The sequence below is a fragment of the Ovis canadensis genome, chromosome 11 (assembly GCF_042477335.2).
Source record: "Ovis canadensis isolate MfBH-ARS-UI-01 breed Bighorn chromosome 11, ARS-UI_OviCan_v2, whole genome shotgun sequence".
Lineage (NCBI taxonomy): Eukaryota > Metazoa > Chordata > Mammalia > Artiodactyla > Bovidae > Ovis > Ovis canadensis.
In genome coordinates, this window is record NC_091255.1 from 24,361,410 (window position 1) to 24,384,287 (window position 22,878).

At 45.4% G+C, this 22,878-nt stretch overlaps 1 long non-coding RNA gene and 1 other non-coding gene across 2 annotated transcripts in view; both read right to left on the reverse strand.

Moving 5' to 3' along the window:
- LOC138414874 (uncharacterized) overlaps positions 1 to 5,823 on the reverse strand; it is a 38,872-nt gene extending 33,049 nt beyond the window's left edge. Inside the window, exon 1 of the long non-coding RNA XR_011246979.1 lies at positions 5,318 to 5,823. This is a non-coding gene — a long non-coding RNA (uncharacterized lncRNA). The remainder of the gene's footprint in view (positions 1 to 5,317) is intronic.
- Positions 5,824 to 7,446: 1,623 nt separating this feature from the next.
- On the reverse strand, positions 7,447 to 7,553 carry LOC138415518 (U6 spliceosomal RNA). The gene has a single exon (XR_011247276.1). It is a non-coding gene; the product is annotated as a U6 spliceosomal RNA (small nuclear RNA).
- Between the last annotated feature and the right edge of the window lie 15,325 nt (positions 7,554 to 22,878).

Sequence of the window (22,878 nt, forward strand, 5' to 3'; positions counted from 1 at the left end):
GAGCAGCTTGCCACCAGACTATGTCTGGTATACAATTTTAGACTTGAAAGATGCCTTTTTCAGCTTGCCTTTGGCCCCCCAGAGCCAGGAAATCTTCGCATTTGAATGGGCTGACGAGGACGGCCAAACTGTGGGCAGCTGACCTGGACTCACCTCCTACAAGGGTTCAAAAACTCGCCGACTTTGTTCAGTGAGGCTCTGGGTGAAGATCTCTGTGAGTATCGAACCAGCCACCCCGAAGTCATTCTGTTACAGTATGTGGATGACCTCATGCTGACCGCTACGACTAAGGAGGTATGCCTAAAGGCCACAGGCGATCTCCTCCAGACTTTGGGGACACTGGGGTACCGGAAAAGTGCGAAGAAGGCCCAAATTGCTAGACAGGAAGTCATTTATTTGGGATATAAAATAAAACAGGGGCAGAGATGGTTGACTCAGGCTATGAAAGAGACTATTCTATGGATCCCCGAGCCAGCGACTCCCCGGCAGGTGAGCGAGTTTTTAGGGACGGTTGGGTAAGGCAGGCTATGGATTATGGGGTTTGCTAAAAAGGCCCGACCTCTATATGAAGGAAGCAGAGAAAATAGAGACTGGACTTGGACTGAGCCAATGAGGTGGGCATTTCAGGAACTTCAACAGGCGTTACTGGAAGCCCCAGCCCTTGCACTTCTGGACCCGGCTAAGACGTTTCAACTGCTTGTGGATGAAAAGCAGGGAGTAGGGAAGGGAGTCCTGATGCAGCAATGGGGACCGTGGAGACGGCCTGTGGCATATCTCTCTAAACAACAGGACCCAGTGGCTACGGGATGGCCGCCCTGTCTCCGTATCATTACGGCTGCTGCTCTCCTTGTCCATGATGCTGACAAGCTGACTTATGGACAGCGTCTCCTGGGCTACACTCCTCATGCCATAGAGGGAATCGTCAAACAGCCACCAGGTAAATGGATTTCTAATGCTCGCTTAACCCATTACCAGGCCCTGCTGCTGGATGCTCCCCGGATACACTTTCAAACACCTTGTTTTCTAAACCCTGCCACTCTGCTGCCCATCCCAGAGGAGGACGGGCCCCTCCATGACTGTGTTGAAGTGTTAGTTGAGGTAACCGTCATACGGAAAGACCTCAGCGACTTGCCATTAGAAAACAGTGAGCTGATATGGTTCACAGATGGGTGCAGTTATATAAAGGATGGACAGAGAAAAGCAGGGGTAGCCATAGTAGACGGCACTGGGAGGGTCATCTGGGCTGAGGCCTTGCCCCCTGGAACATCCGCCCAAAAAGCAGAACTGATAGCTGTGATACAAGCGCTAGAGAGGGCAAGAGGAAGAAGAGCCACGATTTATACTGACAGCCGATATGCATTCGGCACTGTGCACGTTCAAGGCCCCATATATAAAGAGCGGGGGCTTCTGATGGCAGAGGGGAAAGAGATTAAAAATTTGCCTGAGATTCGCAGACTCCTGGCAGTGGTCCACTTGCCCCAGGCGGTATCCATAGTGCATGTCCCAGGACACCAGAAAGGAGAGGATGCCTGGGCCCAAGGGAACCGTGCTGCCGATGCAGCAGCCCGTGAGGCAGCTGCTGGAGACCACGAAGCCCATGTACTGACTGTGGGATTGCCCCCGCCAGGGATGGGAACACTTCCCCCAAGCCCCATATACTCCCCCTGATTTATGCTGGGTGCTAGATAATACCACCGGTCCTGTTGGCAAAAACGGATGGTATCGGGACCAAGATGACAACCTGTTGCTCCCTGCCGACCTGGGCAAACATCTCTGTACCCATTTACATCAAACCACCCATTTGGGAGAGAAAAAGACTTTGACACTCCTACAATCGGCACAGCTGCGGTTTCCCTAACAGAAGAAAACCATCCAGGATATAGTCCGCACCTGCAAGGCCTGCCAGATGATGAGACCGGGAAAAGGACAGCACGCAGGTGTAAGATATCGGGGGAAAGGCCAGGACATCATTGGGAGATAGATTTCACTGAGGTAAGACCAGGCAAGTATGGGTATCGTTACCTGCTAGTTTTGGTTGATACGTTTTCCGGGTGGGTAGAAGCTTACCCCACTAAAAAGGAGACAGCGATAGTAGTAGCTAAGAAGCTCCTAGAAGAGATTATACCTAGGTTTGGGCTGCGGGTATCTATCGGCTCTGACAATGGACCTGCATTTGTGAGTAAAATTGTTCAGGGACTGGCCTCAGCCCTGGGGACCAAATGGAAGTTACGTTGCGAGTACAGTCCCCAGAGCTCAGCACAGGTAGAAAGAGTGAATCGGACCCTAAAAGAAACTTTAACAAAACTGGCAATTGAGACTGGCAGGGACTGGGTGACCCTCCTTCCCTTCGCGCTTTTTTGGGCGTGGAATACCCCCTATAAACTAGGTCTGACTCCCTTTGAAATTGTATATGGAAGTCCACATCCCATTTGTCCAGTGTCTGAAGGAAAGAGTAAACCACCTCTTTCATTACGTGCCTTCCAACAGGAGATGCTAGCTTTGAGTAAGGTGCATAAACATATCTGGTCACTGATATGCAAAATTTATGAGAGCCAGAATGAAGGGACAATCCCGTCCCATGATATAGGACCAGGGGATTGGGTTTGGGTCAAGAGACATCAGTCAAAGACCTTGGAACCAAGATGGAAGGGCCCTTATGTTGTTCTCCTTACCACCCCTACTGCCCTGAAGGTGGACGGAATTGGACCCTGGATACACTGTAGCCACACACGGCGGGCCACCCCCGAAGAACAAGAGAGGGCCCAAAGAGAATGGAAGCCAATACTGCATCCCTCCAATCCCTTAAAACTGAAACTCGCCCAGCAGCTGGTCTCGGACGGATCAACCTGACTCTTCTGATAATAGTCACCTTCCTGGACCCTGGGACCGTCAGCGCTAACTCTCATCAACCAATGAACCTGACCTGGATGATTCTGAGCACAACTACGGGAGAAGTAATTAACTCTACCTCGGCCATTCATCCCCAAAACACCTAGTGGCTGGACTTGGAGTTCGACCTCTGTCTTTTGGCCACGGGAGCATGGGACATCGGCGACTGGGAGGTAAAGATACCTGGCAAGCCTGAATGTGGGGCTGGCATTAATAGGTGTAATACTCGACCCCCCACTAACTCAGGGCCTGGGTGCAGCCACTTCATCCAATGGACAAGCTTGTGGAAAACACCCTTCTATGTGTGCCCCGGAGGAAGACGGGACCAGGCGACCGTCAATAAATGCGGGGGTGCTAATGAGTTTTATTGCACCAATTGGGGATGTGAGTCAATGGGGACAGTCCATTGGGAGCCCCCTATTTGTGGGGACTTGATTACCTTGGGTCGCCTTCCGGGGCCCGCTGGGCTAACTGGGGGACATAGAAGGGGGTCCCTCATAACTGGGCCTTGTATGAATTTTCTTTGCAACCTGGTAAGGCTCAAATTCTCAACTGAAGGGAAGAGGTTCCCCGGTTGGGAAGCCGGACAATCCTGGGGCCTTTGGTTATATCAGTCAGGATATAACAGTGGATTGCTATTCACTGTCAGGTTAAAAGTAGGACCCATACAGATCGGTCCAACTCGGGGCATAGGGCCCAATTCAGTTCTAGTGCCACGAGAGGCTACCCACGCTCCCATTCAGCCTGCACACACCCCCGCCCGAGTACCCACCCAAACGCCTCCTGGGCCCTACATTACTAATACAAGCAACTCCCCTCCAGTTAGCCGTATGGGACCTAGCATTAAAGATGAGCAGGACCCATTATTTAATATGATAATCAGCTCCTATCGGGTTCTAAATTCCATACGCCTGGATCTGACTAGCAGTTGCTGGTTATGTTATGACATCAAACCCCCTTATTATGAAGGTATAGCTGTCCCAGAAAGTTACAGTCCAACCAAAAACCACGCAGCTTGCCGATGGCAGCAGAAAGGAAACACCAGATTAACCCTCCAACAAGTAACCGGGCGGGGCCTTTGCATAGGAAATGTCCCCCAAACCTATCAACATCTCTGCAAGTCTATAAATTCTACAGTGACAAACAAGTACCAGGTGCCTCCCCAGGACAATTGGTGGGCCTGCTCCACAGGCTTAGCCCCTTGTGTTCACAGGCAGGTGTTAAATAATTCCAAAGATTTCTGTGCATTGGTACTATTAGTCCCCCGACTGTTCTATCACTCCAATAATAAAATCCTCCCAAAACTAGAAGCTTCACACCGATCTAAGAGAGAGCCAGTCTCAGCCTTAACCCTCACAGTCCTACTGGGGTCAGGGGCAGCCGGGGCCGGAACTAGGATATCCTTTTTAAAAATGCAGAATCAACACTATTCTAGCCTAAGAGCAGCCATTGATCCTGATATCAAAAGATTAGAAAGCTCAATCAGCCACCTTGAGAAGTCCCTTACTTCACTATCAGAAGTGGTTTTGCAGAACAGGAGGGGCCTAGATTTGATCTTCCTGCAACAAGGCAGATTATGTGCGGCCTTAGGAGAGGAATGTTGCTTCTATGCAGACCACACTGGGGTGGTGAGAAAGTCTATGGCAAAAGTGAGAGAAGGATTAGCACTGCCCAAGAGAGAGCGAGAAGCCCAGCGGGGATGGTTCGAGTCCTGGTTCCATCAATCTCCTTGGCTAACAACACTAATTTCTACCTTGCTCGGACCGCTCATTATACTCCTACTCATTCTTACCTTCAGCCCATGTATTTCAAACAGATTAATAACCTTTGTAAGAGAACGTGTCAGTACAGTTCAGGTAATGGTATTAAGACAACAATACAGGCAGTGAATGGAGAGGAGGATTCCTCTCCATGATCAAAGGGCAAGGGGAAAATGTTGAGGCCTGATAGAGGCCATGACTAAAATAGGCTGGAGCAGGCATCCCGGAAACAGCTGAGACACTGCCCGGGCGGAATCAAAATTAATTACCCACGACGGGAGGACTCAGCCTGTCAGCATGCTCCCCGTAGCCTGGTCTGTGCCGTTCGGGACGAGGATAGATATCTCCTAAGAAAGCCCGTGCGTGTGAAAATCTAGCCAATTAGTAGATGCAAAGAAACCCTTGTAACCAATCCAACCTTGCCAATTCCCTGTCTTTGTCTTAAACCTATAAATACTACTGTAATCCAGGGCTTGGGGCTCTGAGTCTATTCCACTGTGTTGGATGTGGCCAGGGCTCTGGCTCGAGCTAGAAATAAATTCCCTTTTTTGCGTTTGCATTGCCGTGGATGTCTTATTCTCTCAGTTCTGGGGATCGGGACCTTGGGCATAACAAGCACAGCCAAGCACCAAAATAATCTCTGCCTCTCCTAACCAAGATGTCCTTACCTGATTCAGCTCAACAGGACAGGTTTCTTCTTCCTTTCACCTGTGATCTCTTCAAGAGATGGCCCAGTTCCACAGCGGGAAGGCTCCTTGTAAGGATCCTCTGCGAATCCGTGACCGGTTCTTGCACTTGTCAAAGCCTCACTTAGAGCCACCGTCACCATTACCACATCACCAGCGCCCCTCTCTTCTGTCCCTGTTGCAAAGGTCTCTTCTCTAAACAACTGACTCCACCCTGGATTCCAACCTTCCAGCCTCTGAACGCTAAACAGCGTAGATCTGTGTATTTGGCAGGTTTCCCTGCATTCTCATGAGGTACAAAGGTTGCTTTGTCATTGACCTCATTTCCGAACTCCGCTCATGATGGCCTGACACCTGCTATTTCTCTCCCACATATACACTCCCTTCTCCTCCTGCAGTGGTTCCATGCCCATCACAGCATTTGGCCAGCCTCACAGGATGCTTGCTGCCTGCCAGCTGTTATACCATAGGCGGTTGCTCCTTCAGACAGGATTCTGCCTGCTTCTGATGAAATCCCTTTAGGGCTTGGCCCAATCAGATTCACAAACTAAATCTGTAGTTTGCATCGCCAGGCACACCCAAAGGGCTGGAGGGAAAATTTCCACGTCCTTTAGATGTACTTCCTCCCCACCCTACCCCTAAGCCTTCAGGTGTACCTGGACTTCAGGTGTGGCAGGAAGGGGTCCATCTCCTCCATTTCAAGGAAAATGCTCAGTTGCTTCAATTGTGTCTGACTCTCTGGGGCCCCACAGACTGTAGCTCGCCAGGGTCCTGTGTCCATCGGAGCATCCTGGCTAGAATAGTGGAGTGGGTTACCGTTTCCTCCTCCAGAGGATCTTCCCCACTCTGGGATTGAACCTGGGTCTCCTGTGGCTCCTGCCTTGGCAGGCAGGTTCTTTACCTCTGAGCCACCTGGGAAACCCACCCTTTCAGGGGACATGCTTAGTCTTGGTAATGTTGGTGTTATTTCTCTGATGGAGCCTGTCTCCCTGGCTTCCATGGGGCTGGAAAAATAGTCTCCACCAAGTACCCATTACTAAAGGCTCCAGCCACAATCCAGGCATGAGACCCTCCATACTTCTCCAGTTCTGGGTCTGTATCTCTGTTTCGTGTCTCTCAGTCTGTTGATACTCTGAGCTAGGAGCGCCTGCAGGCACACCCCTGGGTTGTACTCCTCCTGGGAGCACCACTGAGTCTTCCCCAGTTGAAGCCAGTGTCGAGGCTGGACCAGCCATTGTGACTCTTACTGTGCACCTTGGCCGCAACCATCAGGGAGCCTTGAAGAGACAAGGTTTGCTATTCACGGTCCTGGAGGGTGCACGGCACTGCAGTGGCTACACACCAAGGCCCCAGAGAGCGAGCTCAGACTTGGGGTTCTGCCTCTATCCGGGTGAGGGTGAGGTGCCTGGGATTCCATGGGTTCACTCTTTTTGGGTAAACTTAAAACGCAAAAGAAATACATGAAGCAGGGAAGGGAAAATTGGGGTCACTCAAGTGGCCAGTGAGCTAGGTTACCCGGAGCTTTCTGAAAGGGGAACTCCACGGGTGGAGTGGCCTGACCCTTTATCTGATTTTGTAGCCCGCAACGTGCTTGTCAGAGATGGGTGTCTTTGAAGTGGATGCCTCGGCAATCAAAAGTTTGATGTCAGCCTCTGCCATTACAACCCAAAGCTGGGAATTCCCTGGTGGTCCTGCGGTTGGGACTCGATGCTTTTGATGCCTTCACCACTGTGGCTTGGGTTCAGTCTCTGGTTGGGGAACCAACATCCCACAAGCCAAGTGGCATGGCGAAACAAGCAAGCAATCAAAAGCAATCATAAGCTAACTTACGTGACAATTCCCAACTCTTTGTTTAGAGGCATTGGGTGTCCTGAATACTCAGGCATCTTCCTGAGCAAAGTCCTAAATACTTTTCTCCACACTCCACCTTGCCGGATATGCCAGATGAGGTGATTGTCTCAGACTTAGTCAGTCTGGATTTTTCTAGGTCATCGGTATAACAGTGACATAGCATAGGGGTTAGAAAGTGAGCTCGGGGGGTGGGCTGTGCGGGTTCAAATCTGAGCTCTGTTCATTTCTGTTTGTATGTTTTTAATTTTTGCTTGTTTGTTTAAGCTATGGAGCACTTCGCCAGTTTGCATGTCATCCTTGCGCAGGGGCCATGCTCATCTTCTCCGTATTGTTTCGATTTTAGCACGTGTGTTGCTGAAGCGAGGACCAAGCTCTGCTGGTTTTAAGCCAGGTCACCTTGGGGGGAGATTCCTCAACCTTGCTTTAGTCATCTGTGGAACAGAGAGGCTAATGATACAAATCTCTCAGGGCTCTTGGGAGGATGACATGTCATAATATATGCTAAGTGCTTAGCGCCTGCCACAGAGGAAATGTTCAAAGTTCCCTCTGCGTGCCCCTGCAGGCCCTTCGATTTCACTCTCATTCTTTCTGCAGCTTAACAGGCTGCCTCATGTTAATCTTCTTTAAGAGCTGTCTTTATCTTGCCACTCCTTTCCTGCCCACCTACCCTAGCCCTGAGCCTTCATAAGACATCAGTGCATAAAGCACACTTCGAGGCTCTCCTCTGGGTCCTCAGAAACCTCCACAATCTGTCCCCAACCCACTCTTCCAGCTTTATTCCCTTTCATTCCCTTCCAGGACCTTTCAACCAGTCTAGCCGACCTCCCTATTCCCATTAAGGCTCCCCACTCAGCGCAAGACCACATGCTGACCTCTTCCCCACTTCAAGTCTTACTCACCCTTGAAGGCTCAAGTGGAAGACTCTCCTCCTCCAGGAAGTCTTCCCTGACTAGACAAAAGTTTGGTGCCATTCACATGCTAATTAGTCACCCACAGAATTATCTCGCTATAGTTTTGTTTTTGCCTGCTTTTGCATATGATCTTCCCCACAAGATGAGAACTCTTTGCAGGCAGGCACTGTGTTTCCATAGTTTGTGTTTGGCATTTACCAGCATGAAAGGAAAATCAAAAGAGAGTCAGTATTGCCAAGTGAGGGCTTCCCAGGTGGCTCAGTGGTAAAGAATCACTTGCCGTCACAGGAGATGTGGGTTTGATCCCTGGCCTGAGAATATTCCCTGCAGAAGGGAATGGCAACCCACAGCAGTATTCTTGCCTGGAAAAACCCATGGACCAAGGAACCCAGTGGGCTACAGTTTGTGGTGTCACAAAGAGCAGGATACGACTTAGCAACTAAACAACAACAATATTGCTAAGTGAGCTCCCCAAAGTGGAGCTGGACAGGAGGCCTTTAAGAAAGTGTGACCTTCCAGGGGGAAAGAGATGGTGGAGGGATAAACTGGGAGATCGGGGTTGACAAATACACACCATCTATAAAACATAACTAATAAAGACCTACTGTATAGCGCAGGGAACACTACTCAGTACTCTACAATGACCTATATGGGAAAACAATCTAAAAAAGAGTGGATATATGTATGACTGATTCACTTTGCTGCATACCTGAAACTAATGCAACGTTGTAAATAAGTATACGCCAATAAAAAAGAAGTAATGTGACATGCATATTTCAGCTTGGATGGAATCTGACCTTTTGACCTGATGAAGTCATCCAGAACACCTGTCAGAGATTCAAGATGCTTTTTGAACTCCTTATGCTGAAACAACCTATGATTTCTTAAGAAAAAGTATTTCCTGAGTCACTTGGGAGTCTATGATGATTCCACCAGGAAACTTTTAATAACCTCATGGCAACTTTTACGTCTCCTGCATTGCAATTCTTAGGACTCCAAATAAACTCTCTCTCTTTTTTCTTTATTTTTAAAAGATTTTGGTTGTGCTGTGAGGCATGTGGGATCTTACTTTCCCAACCAGGTTCAAATGCATGTTCCCTGCAAAGTCCCCTGGTCAGAGTCTTAACCCCTGGACTGCCAGGGAAGTCCCATAAACTCTTTTCTTATTTGCAGTCTTCTGCATTACTTTTTTGGTGGATGGTAAGGGCGGGAAGGTCCCCTGGAGGAGGGCATGGTGACACATTCCAGTATTCTTGCTTGGAGAACCCCCATGGAAAGAGGATCCTGGCGGGCTACAGTCCATGGGGTTGCAAAGGGTCAGACGTGACTGAGCGACTGAGCACAGCACAGTGCAAGGGCTTCCCACACGGCTCTGGTGGTAAACCCGCACCAGTGCAGGAGACAGAAGACATGCGAGCTTGATCCCCGGGTTGGGAAGATCCCCTGCAGGAGGGCATGGCAGCTCACTCCAAGATTCTTGCCTGGAAAATCCCATGGACAGAGCAGCCTGGTGGGCTACAGTCCATGGGGTCGCAAAGAGTCAGATCCGATTGAAGTGACTTAGTACACACACACAAGTTACTCATTAAAGGCGGGCTGGCTAAACAGACAGTCATAGGTCTTAGAAGAATTCTAAGAACTGGGGACCCCTTGAATGCCACTGGGCCCCCCCAGGGGATGCAGTGGACGAAGAAGCCATCCAATTCTTCACCACTCCTGGGAGAAATGGACTGAGACTCTCACTACAGCGAGGAGCCTCCTCCACTCCCCACAGAGCTTGTTAAAGCGGTCATTTAGCGCACAGTTCAGTAGCCAAGGATCTGGGGTCCAGATCCAAACGCAGGGTTCCCAGTGCCAGCTCCAGCCTTTACCAAGGGTGTGACCTTTGAAAGTGTGTCAATTTCTCAGCACCTCTGTTTCACTACCTAGCTTTAAAATGGGAATAAAAACCGTCCCTACCTCACTCACGTGTGAATATAGATGAGTTAATGCATGTAATGTGGTTACCATGCTGCTCCAATGAGCACTCAGTAAATAGGAGCTTTTCCTGCAGGATCCTACACTGAGCATTTTGGCCTACAGATATGGACAGTGTTCTATGTAAAGAAAGGCTCCGCTCGTAACTCAGTGGGCAAAGACTCTGTCTGCCATGCAGGAGACACAGGTTCGATTTCTGGGTCAGGAAGATCCCCTGGAGAAGGAAATGACAACCCACCCCAGCATCCTTGCCAGGAGAATCCCATGGAGGATGCCTGGCGGGCTACAGTCCATGGGGTAGCAAGAGTCAGACACGACTTAGCAACTAAACCACCACCAGGTGGAAAGAAAGGCCAAGCTCAAGCCCCATCTTCAGCACTTCCAGCTCAGTACTTAGGAACATATTCTCCCTGCCTGAGCTTCTGTTTGATTATCTTTCAAATAAAATAATAATTCCCATGATATACAGTTGAAGTAGTTATGAAATATTGCTTATTAAAGGTAGAGAACACCACCTGGCATAAATGGGGCTCATGGGTGTGTTTCCTTCATCTTTCATTTAAGTGTCCCCCTTCTGTATGACAGATTGACTGGGCAGAGATAATGGCAATTGGAGGGAAGAAATAAAGAGGGAACACGCAGGACACAGAGGGTCCAGGAAATTCAGCCTCGTGTCTTGAGAGGTTGGTGGGAGCCTGCTGCCATCTGCTGGATTGAGCAGGGATGGCATCCAAGTGCTCTCGAATGCCACCTTGCGTTAAAAGAGGTGACGACATAGAACAGAATGTTGCCATTAAATATTATTAAGCCTTATTAAAATCACTTTAGTTTGTTTGAAGAACAAAATATGCTACCAGAGTATATGTTTGTACTATCATTTAACTGGAAAGCTAACGCAATCTTAAAAAATCAGGTTCAATTTGTAGTAGTCTTGGGAAAAAATAGTTTATGGAGATTCTGTTAGAGGAACAGAAACCATAGTATCCTAAGTTTTCTAAACTTTATTTTGAACCATCACTTCAATTAGTTAAAACTTACAGGGTAAAAATAACGACACACAAAAATGATCTTAGAAAGGCATATTCAGAATTCCTGATGCAGAAAATGTGATTATTTTTTTGTTTAATGACTGGAAATCTTTATTCCTTCAGAAAATAGTAACATTATTTATCGAATGTCACCACCTGTTTGGTGATTTACTAGATAACCACTCAAGGTATTTTATTAAGTAAGCACTCAAGTTATTTTTACTTAACAAAAGTAAAAAGAATCTAGTCTTTTGACCACGTTGATTTTGAACGGTGGCATCTTTACCAAGTACAGTGAACGTCTGTTATAGGGAGAACAGTTTGGGAGACAATAAAGGTTTTGATTATAAGTCATCTATATGATTAAAAAACATTGCAAACACTGCATGGCGTTACTTATATAAAATCAAAAAGAAAACACTCTTGTCAAGCTCCAAAATTTGTATATACTTTTAGGTCATAAGAGTTAATAGTTTTATTTATAACTTTGCCGATTATGTTATTTATGTATGAAACAAGGCAGGAAAATATATTGAGAAGGAGTTCTGTTTACAGAGGACTTTAATGTATTACATTTCTTAAATGTAAACATGTATTTTCAATGCATACTTGAGTAATACTTAAGGAAACCAAACAAAGTAATAATACAGTTGCATTGTTGTGCATGTTGTCAGTGTCAGAAATAAAACCATTTTGGTGCAAAAAAAAAAAAGAGGTGCCAGCACAGACGGTGCCTGCCTCTGGACTCTGTTTCGTGGGTATATTTGACTATACCAGTGTCTCACCGTCTTGATTGTTGTAGTTTTACACTAAATCCTGGAATCAGGTACTGAAAGTATCTACCTTTCAATTATTTTGACTGTTATAGACGCTTTGCCTTTTCAAAGAAATCACATCAGTTCAGTCGCTCAGTCGTGTCCGACTCTTTGCAACCTCATGAATCGCAGCTTGCCAGGCCTCCCTGTCCATCACCAACTCCCGGAGTTCACCCAAACTCTTGTCTATCGAGTCGGTGATGCCATCCAGCCATCTCATCCTCTGTCGTCCCCTCCTCCTCCTGCCCCCAATCCCTCCCAGCATCAGAGTCTTTTCCAATCAGTCAACTCTTCGCACGAGGTGGCCAAAGTACTGGAGTTTCAGCTTCAGCATCAGTCCTTCCAAAGAAATCCCAGGGCTGATCTCCTTCAGAATCGACTGGTTGGATCTCCTTGCAGCCCAAGGGACTCTCAAAGAGTCTTCTCCAACACCACAGTTCAAAAGCATCAATTCTTTGGCGCTCAGCCTTCTTCACAGTCCAACTCTCACATCCATACATGACCACCACCAGAAAAACTATAGCCTTGAGTAGATGGACTTTGGTGGCAAAGTAATGTCTCTGCTTTTGAATATGCTATCTAGGTTGGTCATAACTTTCCTTCCAAGGAGTAAGTGTCTCTTAATTTCATGGCTGCAATCACCATCTGCAGTGATTTTGGAGCCCCCCAAAATAAAGTCTGACACTGTTTCCCCATCTATTTCCCGTGAAGTGATGGGACCAGATGCCATGATCTTCATTTTATGAATGTTGAGCTTTAAGTCAACTTTTTCGCTCTCCTCTTTCACTTTCATCAAGAGGCTTTTTAGTCCCTATTCACTTTCTGCCATAAAGGTGTCATCTGCATACCTGAGGTTACTGATATTTCTCCTGGAAATCTTGATTCCAGCTTGTGCTTCTTCCAGCCCAGCATTTCTCGTGATGTACTCTTCATATAGGTTAAATAAGCAGGGTTACAATATACAGGCTTGACATACTCCTTTCCCTGTTTGGAACCAGTCTGTTATTCCATGTCCAGTTCTAACTGTTGCTTCCTGACCTGCATATAGGTTTCTCAAGAGGCAGGTCAGGTGGTCTGGTACTCCCATCTCTTGAAGAATTTTCCACAGTTTATTGTGATCTACACAGTCAAAGGCTTTGGCATAGTCAATAAAGCAGAAATAGATGTTTTTCTGGAACTCTCTTGCTTTTACGACGATCCAGTGGATGTTGGCAATTTGATCTCTGGTTCCTCTGCCTTTTCTAAAACCAGCTTGAACATCTGGAAGTTCACACATACACATACATCAATTTCTATTTTTTTAAAAAGTGAAAAGTGAAAATGAAAGTCACTCAGTCATGTCTGACTCTTTGCGATCCCATGAACTGTATAGTCCATGGCGTTCTCAGGCCAGAATACTGGAGTGGGTAGCCTTTCCCTTCTCCAGGGTATCTTCCTGACCCAGGAATTGAACCAAGGTCTCCTACATTGCAGGCGGAGTCTTTACCAACTGAGCTATCAGGGATGACCTTTTTTTTAAAAAAAAAAAAGCCAGCTGTAATTTTGATTGCAATGCATTGAATTTGTAGATACTTTTGGACAGAATCGGTGTTTAAGATTCTATTCCACAGACAGGGGGTAGCTCTCCATTTATGTAAGTTTTCTTTAGTTTTGCACTTTCTTGTAGTTTTCAGTGTCAAGGTCTTGCACGTATTTTCTAAAATATATCTCTAGGTATTTTATGCCTTGAGATGCTATTATAAATGATATTCTTCTAATTTCATCTTCTATTTGTTTGTACCTAGTATACAGAATTATAATTTTTATATATTGATCTTATATCTTGGATCCTTGCTAAATGCACTTATTTTTATTTTTTAGAGATTCCTTAGGACTTACATATTTAAAAATTTTTTTAATCTGTGAATAAAGATAGCTTCGTTTCTTCCTTTCCAATTTGTATATTTTTAAATGAATTTATCTTGCTTTATTTTTCTAGCTAGGATACCCAATGCAGTATCTTGAAAAGGGTAAATATCCTTGCTCTGGTCCTAGTCTATAATGGAAAGTATTTATCTTGTTACTATTATGTATTTTGATATTTGTAGATTTTTAAATTATCATTATCCTTTATCAGATTGAGAAATTCCATTTTATTCCGAGTTTATGGATATTTATTTATTTTTAATCATAAACTGGTATTTAATTCGTCAAATGATTTTCCCATATACTTTGAGGTGATCATCACTTAAACTTTTTCTCTTTTTTTAATATGGGGAATTAGTTTATTTTTAAATGTTGAAACTCCCTTGCTTTGCTAGGATAAATCTCACTTTGTTGTGATATACTATCCTTTTTTAATATGTAGTTCAGTTCAGTTCAGTTCAATCACTCAGTCGTGTCCGACTGTTTGCGACCCCATGAATCGCAGCACGCCAGGCCTCCCTGTCCATCACCAACTCCCAGAGTTCACTCAAACTCATGTGCATTGAGTCAGTGATGCCATCCAGCCATCTCATCCTTGGTCATCCCCTCCTCCTCCTGCCCCCAATCCCTCCCAGCATCAGAGTCTTTTCCAATGAGTCAACTCTTCGCATGAGGTGGCCAAAGTGTTGGAGTTTCAGCTTCAGCATCATTCCCTCCAAAGAAATCCCAGGGCTGATGTCCTTTAGGATGGACTGGTTGGCTCTCCTTGCAGTCCAAGGGACTCTCAAGAGTCTTCTCCAACATCACAGTTCAAAAGCATCAATTCTTCGGCCCTCAGCCTTCTTCACAGTCCAACTCTCACATCCATACATGACCACTGGAAAAACAGTTCTATTTGCCTTTTATTTTTAATAAATTTTTGGCTGCACCAAGCAACATGTAAGATCTTAGTTTCCCGACCAAGGACTGAACCCATGCCTCCTGGGTTGGAAGGCAGAGTCTTAACTGCTGGAACACCGGGGAAGTCCCAATTTGCCTTTCTCTTTGTGAGAATTTTTGTGTTTATGTTCATGGATAATTTTGGTCTAGAATTTTCATGGCTTATAGTACTCTTAACCGGCGTTGGTGTTAAGGTTTTGCTGGGCTCACAAAATGAAGCAGGAGTCGTTTCTCCTTATTTTCTGAAATTATTTGAGAAATACTGTTATAGAAACTTGAGACAATTAAACTCCCTTGGTTTTTGTTCTCTCATCTGTACAGTGAAACTGGTACTGTCTACCTAGCCTGGCGTGATGTAGAACAGATGAAGCGATATCTGAAACTGCCGCATAATGCACCTAGTAGGACCTCAACACAGGATAGGTGTTTTATCAATAAGTATGATTATTATCACATCAGTAGGAGGACCAGAAATTAGCACATGGTGATTCTTGAGGTCCTTCCCGTGAAATGCCAGTTCTTTTCTCTCAAAGAACTTACTGTTGACCCATTAGGTCACATTTGTGGAGCTTTAAAAATTGATTTTTAGCTGTTATCTCATCTCATGCCGCGGGGGCCTCCAAAGGTGGCTCTTCCTGATCTCATTTCTCCCTTTAACTGATTGGGAAACTTGCGTTTAGGACAACTTGCCTGAAGCAGCACTGTAACGAGAGAGGAATAAACGTGACCACTGTTGAATCTGCTCCTTTAACTCTTGCGCTCTGTTGCCTCGAGGCCTGCATTCTTTGTAAAAGAATGTTGCCTGTAGCCTGAAATACACCGAGAGTCTGCTCTCAAGGCGCTGATCTTTAAAGGTATCAGGCTTTTCCATGAAGAAGTTGTAAACGGGAGAATAACTTCTTGTTGAAGGTTTGCAGGAACGTTGTGAACCAGACAGGGCTAGGTGGATAGCAGTAAGAAGGATTCTGGCACTAGGAAGCTTGCAAGGACCAGCCACGTTCCCTCCCCTTTTGGTATAAAAGAAGCCTGAAGTCTAACTCAGGTCAGATAGTTCTTTTGGTCTGCTGGCTTTATGAATAAAGTTGCTATTCTTTGCTCCAATGCCTTGCCCTGCAGGGCATGCTGGGTCTTAGTTACTGGACCAGGGATCAAACCCGCACACCATGCAGTGGCTGCTGCTGCTGCTAAGTCGCTTCAGTCATGTCCGACTCTGTGCGGCCCCATAGACAGCAGCCCACCAGGCTCCCCCATCCCTGGGATTCTCCAGGCAAGAACACTGGAGTGGGTTGCCATTTCCTTCTCCAATGCATAAAGGTGAAAAGTAAAAGTGAAATTGAAGTCACTCAGTCGCATCTGACCCTCAGCAATCCCATGGACTGCAGCCTTCCAGGCTCCTCCATCCATGGGATTTTCCAGGCAAGAGTACTGGAAGCAGAGTCTTATTAACTGATGGATCTCCAAGTACTCCCTCCCCGTCACTCATTCCAAAGCCAGTGTTATAGAAAAGGGAGCCAGAGCACCAGAGAGGTGCTCTCCTGCTTCCTGGCCAAGAGGACCACCCTCACGCTGGGAGATCCCTTTAGAAGGCACCTTTAAAGATTTCCAACATGAAGAGCCAGGTCACCCAGTCAGCTGCATTCTCTGTCCAGATGTGTGACCTTTTAAGCACGTTTGTAACCTCTCTGTGTCTTAGACTCCTTATCTGGAAAAAGATGAGAAGCATAATAATACCAGTCATTATTTATTGGGTCCCTAAAATGGCACCTCACTCCAGTGTTCTTGCCTGGAGAATCCCAGGGACGGGGGAGTCTGGTGGGCTGCCGTCTACGGGGGTCTCACAGAGTCGGGCACGACTGAAGCGACTTAGCAGCAGCAGCAGCAGCAGCAGGGGTCAGAGTGGGCTTCCTGGGTGGTGCAGCGGTAAAGAATCTTCCAGCCAATGCAGGAGAGGGAGACACAGGAGAAGCGGGTTTGATCCCTGGGTCGGGAAGATTCCCCTGGAGAAGGAAATGGCAACCGACTCCAGTATTCTTACCTGGAGAATCCCATGGACAGAGGAGCCTGGGTGTTCTACAGTCTGTGGGGTCATAAGGAGTCAGACACGACTGAACATGCAGTCTAGGGGCCAGGGCATTACTGCATAGTTATTTGTCTGTTGCTCTTTAGTCTATGTCCAGTTGCATCCGACTCTTTTGCGACCCCATGGACTGTAGCCTGCCAGGCTCCTCTGTCCATGGGATTCTCCAGGCGAGAATACTGAAGTGGGTTGCCATTTCCTACTCCATGAGATCTTCCTGACCCAGGGACTGAACCCGCATCTCCTGAGTCTCCTGGATTGGCAGGCAGGTTCTTTACCACTGAGCCACCGGGGAAGTACACTTGATTTATTTTGTCTTCTTAAAAACAGTGAAAGATGAACATATGAGCCATAGGTGAGAAGACTGTGGCTAAAGAAATCAAATAATTTACCTAAGGTCATGAGAGATCCAGATTCAGAATTTGCAGTCCAGGTGAAACTGACCCTCCTTTTCAGGTTAAAGTTGATCAAATTGTGCACTTTTTAAAATGTGCAGGTTGTTGTAATCAGTTATACCTCAATAAAATTTTTTTAAGAAGCAGCATCCAGAGCTAGATATAAAAGTTGAAGACAGGAACAACAACAGCAACAAAATAATTACATTCACAGGAATATACGTATGCCAAAAGTCATCCAGCTATACGCTTTGGATTTGAAAGTTTTATTGTATATAAAATATGCCAGAATAACATATGGCTGCATATTTTTTTAACGAAAGTAATTAGACGTAACGTCGTAATTTTTAAATTTCACCTGGATCTCCTCCTGACAGCAAAATAACACTAGACTCTGTCTAAAATAAATCATTCTCTCGACTCCTACATGCCTTTTAAAAATTGCATTTTCTTATTATAAAAGCAATACATGCTCATCGTAGGAAAATTAGAAAAATACAGATGAGCAAAAAATATAAAGATGAAAGATAGCCTTGGTTCCACATTCTTAGAAAATTTAGATGAGCAAAAGATATAAAGATGAAAGACAGCCTCTGTTCCACATTCAATTATAACAAGTCTTTAGACACCAGTGTATTTCTTTCCGCTACTTTTCAGGGTCTGTATGTTTATTTAGATGTATATATAATTATGGGCTTCCCTGGTGGCTCAGATGGTGAAGAATCTGCCTGCACTGCAGGACACCCAGGTTCAATCCTTGGGCTGAGAAGATCCGCCGCTTAAGGAAATGGCAACCCACTCCAGGATTCTTGCCTGGAGAATCCCATAGACAGAGGAGCCTGGTGGGTTATAGTCCACACGGTCACAAAGAGTTGAACAGGAGTCATGTATCTAATTTATATGGTATATGGGGGAGTTTCAGAAAATGGGATCTTACTTGAAAAATTCTTTTGTAATTTACTTTTAACACGTAGGGGTAATCCATGACAGGCTTGGAGTAGCAATGAATGGTCATTGGAAGTAAGAGTTTTAAATTTAGCTCCATGAAGTGATGGAGTTCTTTGGCATGTCTCAGGTCCTGGGGGTCTGGAAGAAGATGAGGGCAAGAAGGGGACCATGCAGTTAAGGTCTGAATTTGCCACTCCTACTCAACAGAGATGCCCCCCTTTGTTTGGTGATACAGTCTTCCCTCAGTATCCACAAGAGATTGGTTTCAAACCCGCTCACATGTGCATGACCAAATCCACAGACGCTCAAGTTCCTTATGTGGATGTGGGACTCGCAAAGGCAGGGTACAGGGTAACTGTACTAATTTCCCACATAAGACTTCATCTGAAAAGGCATTCCCTAACCAAAATCAATTTTAAAGAAGGAAATCACGGCCGTAACATCATTCTTATGACTGCTTCATTTCTTTTCGAAACAAAAATAGCTTCATTGGTTTATAATTATAAAAGGGACACCTGCACATTTTCAAAAATTCAAGCCATTCAAAAATTTAAGAATTAAAAACGAAAAATCAGCCATTAATCTCATTACTTTTTACAAACATCTTGGAGTGTATGTGTGTATCAAAATATACTGTACATATCCTATGTCTTTTTCCCTTAACACAGACTATTTTCCCATGTCCTTTATTGGCCTCTAAAAGTATGATATGTGTACCTATAGCTGATTCATGTTGCTATTTGGCAGAAAACAACAAAATTCTGTAAAACAACTATCCTTCAATTAAAAAATAAATTTTAAAAAGTATGATTCTTGAGTGTTTATGATTTGGGTTCTATTATTATTTATAGGTTTTTTGATAGAAAAAAAAGTGCTTGCAAGTTAAACTGAAAGGCATAAGGAGAATTAGGCCTCTATTTTTTTAACGTGTAATTTAAAAAAAATGTTCGTTTATTTATTTATGTGGCTGCACCAGGCCTTAGTTGCAACATGTGGGATCTTCGGTTTTCACTCTGTTGGGTAAGATGCGGTATTCAAGCTCTTAGTTTCATTAAAACTTTCAAATAAGTCCGACTACCTGACAATGTATGCCCTCTAGCTTTGTTCTCCTCTAAGATTGTCTCAGAGAAACAGTGGGTCCTTTCTTCTTTCATACGCATTTTGGTGTCAGATTACCAATTACTACACAAAAACCTGCTGGGACTTTGTTTGCGATTGCTGGTGTCTGTTTTTGATCTCCCAAATGAATTCATTCTGTCAAGATTAAAACAAAAAAAAAAAACCAACCCTTTGAAGTTTTGAATTTTATTAATCCCATAACTTAATTTGTGATATATTGAATTCTTTTTTGATTATTTCATGGCTATGAATATTGATTTCCCTCCCATTTCGGGAGAAGCTGTCACATAATTCTTTTGTTTTCTGTATAATTTTAGGATCAACTGTGGCCACATAACATCTAATGTGTGTTTCTTGAATAAACCTCATAAACTTGCTTTTCTTGAATATTCTGGGGTGGATGTTCCTTAGCTTCTGACAATTCACTTGAATAAATCATTCCAGTATTTATTAATTCACCTAGCAAAGCTACCAGCATAGTCTAGTCTTAAATAGTATTGACACACTCTCTGAGTTATGCTATCTGTTCAGGATTTAGGCATCTTCCTCTTCCCTGGGAAGCTCTCAGTCCAATAAAGACAATAAAGACAAAACCAAAAATCCTTTTCCCCCCTGCCATGTCCCGAAACTTGTGGGATCTTAGTTCCACAGCTAGGGAGTGAACCCGGGCCACCACACTCAAAGCGCCAAGTCCTAAGCACTGGGCCACCAGAGAATTCCCCAAACCAACTACGGAAAGTGTTGTCTCTTTGGTGTTAGACTTTCAGAGCTACAGGAGTGATTAACTCTAGCTGAGAAAGCACAGTGACGTGGACATATCCTAGTGAAGCTGGTGACTGAGCTGGGCCTTGAGGCATGAATAGGAGTGCTCTGGGCAGCAGAGTCCAGGAGTGGCAGAGATGTTAGGGAGCATTCTGGGTGTGAGGGGGAAAGATGAGAGAGCATGGGATGCATCCCATGTCTGAGAAGCATGAGTGGTCCAGTGCAGTTGAGGCATAAGGGAATGGATTGAGAGGAGGGTAAATGTGGATATGTAGGGTAGGACAGACTGTGACTGGCCTTCTAATACATGCCAACTTTTTTTTTATCTTTGTTGTTTAAGATGGCTAATACCAGAGTGTCATGATCACATTGGTGTTTGAAAAATACTGCTCTACTAGCATTGAGGAAGGTGACTTGTATGTACCTTGAGTCCTTGGGAAGCTACCACATTCACCCAGGGAAGAGTTAATAAGACTTTGGATAAAGGTACTGGATATCAGATGGTGATTGCAGTTATTCCAAAGATAAAATCAGTGTGATGTGGTGATTGATGGGGTGCACACAGATGGGAGGGAGGCCCATCCTGGACATCTGGATGAAGGCCATGGGATATCACTGGGCTGAGCTCAAACCATCCACTCAGATTATTGGGTTGAATAGAGTGGCTCTTCTGGAAGGATGCCAGGCTGTACCTCTGATTGACAGCTGAGTGAAAGTCTCAGAAAACTGCCTGGGGGACTGTTTCATTCTCTTCCTCAGAATAACCACGTTTTGCCATGTGATTTCATTTTACAGGCTTTGTAGGTTCTTTTGTGCTCTATCTGTATCATTAATGCTCCTCTCCTGGGAAGAGGGAAGACAGGTTATTTCAAAAATTTAAAAAAAAAAAAAAAACTCCAGCCAAAAACATCTCCCTCCTCCTGCTGCTCTGAAACTAGCTTAGATGGTCAGATCAGATCAGCAAGGAATCGTAAATCATTTAGTACAAACTGCTCATTTGGTAGATGAGGAAGCCCAGTCCAGGAAAGGAAAGGTGATTCATTAGTCAGTAAGTGGAATCCCTGGGTCTGGGAGGAGACAGAAGATCAGACATGTCTGGGGTCTGCAGACTGTTATTTTGCTTTTTCTGAGCCCCAGTTTACTAGACTACAAGGTGGAGTTGTTGCAAAAATTGAATTTAAAATGTGCACATTCTGAGAGTGATGACACTTTTAAATGCTCAGTGCTGGTCGGTGACGATGAACATAAAGATAGTGGTGCTGACGACGGTGCTGTTGGTAGCGCTGGCAATGACGATGGTAACGGTGATGATGTCATTGAAGAAGCATGGACTTTGACATCACCTCCCCTGAGCGAAAGTGTCTGTGATAGTTGTTTGACTTTGTTAAGATGATGTAACCTCTTGACTAGCAATTTAACCATACGTAGAACAGAGAAAGTCATCTCTAACTTGCGCCATTTCGAGAATGTAATAAAATGATTATTGTTGTTGCTGCTTAATCACCGAGTTGTATCTGTATCCGATTCTTTTGTGACCCCAGGGACCGTAGTCCACCAGGCTCCTCTGTCCATGGGATTCTCCAGCCAAGAATACTGGCGTGGGTTGCTGTTTCCCCCTCCAGGGGATCCTTCTGACCCAGGGATCAAATCTGCATCTCTTGTGTCTCCTGCATTGGCAGGCAGATTCCTTACCACTAGCACCACCTGGGAAGCCTTTTTCTCTAACAGTAAACTTAGCTTTTATTAACCTTATACTGTAAAGTATCCATTAGCTGCAAATCTGGAAAAGTGCATAGCCTTTCTCTTAAGGTCCCATTTAGTCTCTCTCGTTCCTACAGATGGGAATTCACTATCTCTAGTGTCTCTTCATCTGTGCTGTAGCATGCGGACCACCCTGACCCTGGGCCCTCCCCCTCTTCATTCAGAGCTTCCCTGGGTATTAACTCCAGGACAAGGACACCTACTCTTGCCAACATCTTCATCCCATCCAAGATCTGCAGCAGTAGGTGTGGTCCCCCTCCAGGTTCCCTCATATCCACCGACACAGTATTTGGTGGATGGAGTTAATAATTTGTTGTTTAGAGGTTTTTGATGGCTTTCTTGCTTCAGCCATTTAAACACGACTGTATCTTTTTTGGTTGTTTTTGGGTGGGGCTCCAGGAATGAGAATGGACAAAAATCTTCTGAACCTCTTCTTATGGAACCAGGTTCGTTGTCTTCATGGGATGGGGGAGAACGAATGTGCTACTTGACATCTTTTGTGAAAGCAACGAGTCATCGGCTCTCATGTGGATGGACCAGCTTGACAGCCCATGGAGGCTGAACGTGCCTGCAAAGGGGTCAGGGACTGTCACCTGAGGAGCACGGAAAGGTCAGTGACCAGTGACTGAATGTCCCCACGGTTGATAGAATTACATCACGGAACCAGCAGGGACCAGCCCGGGTGCTCCATCTTTCCAGAAACTGTGATACCCCATCTGTTTGCTTTTATGTCTTGATAACCCTGAAGCTGGAGAAGGCAATGGCACCCCACTCCAGCACTCTTGCCTGGAAAATCCCATGGATGGAGGAGCCTGGTGGGCTGCAGTCTGTGGGGTCGCTAAGAGTTGGACACGACTGAGCGACTTCACTTTCACTTTTCACTTTCATGCATTGGAGAAGGAAATGGCAACTCATTCCAGTATGCTTGCCTGGAGAATCCCAGGGACGGGGGAGCCTGGTGGGCTACCGTCTATGGGGTCGCACAGAGTCAGACACGACTGAAGCGACTTAGCAGCACCAGCATCCCTGAAGTCATGCCTTCCAAATGATAGACA